This window comes from Penaeus monodon, chromosome 29, assembly GCF_015228065.2.
Source record: "Penaeus monodon isolate SGIC_2016 chromosome 29, NSTDA_Pmon_1, whole genome shotgun sequence".
In the NCBI taxonomy this organism is placed as follows: domain Eukaryota; kingdom Metazoa; phylum Arthropoda; class Malacostraca; order Decapoda; family Penaeidae; genus Penaeus; species Penaeus monodon.
In genome coordinates, this window is record NC_051414.1 from 9,090,726 (window position 1) to 9,091,027 (window position 302).

The 302-nt window shown below is 44.4% G+C and overlaps 1 protein-coding gene and 1 long non-coding RNA gene across 4 annotated transcripts in view; both read left to right on the forward strand.

Moving 5' to 3' along the window:
- LOC119591933 (zinc finger and BTB domain-containing protein 7A-like) overlaps positions 1 to 302 on the forward strand; it is an 82,982-nt gene that overhangs the window by 43,837 nt on the left and 38,843 nt on the right. The gene's annotated exons all lie outside the window — the stretch shown is intronic.
- Positions 1 to 302, forward strand: part of LOC119591935 — an 8,918-nt gene that overhangs the window by 6,735 nt on the left and 1,881 nt on the right. The window lies entirely within an intron of this gene.

A 302-nucleotide genomic window follows, 5' to 3' on the forward strand; every position in this document is an offset into this window, starting at 1 on the left:
TGGACCATTAATGTGAAAAATTGGAACCCTAAGGCCGCGGTGGCCAAAGGGGGCTCGACTAAATTACAGAACTGATTGGGGGTTCATCAGGGCCCCGTTTGTCCGGGGAAGAACTTCACCTGATTGCCCTACCATTGCAAGCAAGTCAGTCTTGCCTAATAGGATGTTATAATCCAAATCCAGGGGAAAAATTGGACCAACCCTCAACATTATCAAAATCATAGCTCCTAAAAAGGATGGACCAATAAGACATTGGACCCAAGACTGACACCATTTATCTATTTAGTACGAGCTTTTGCATT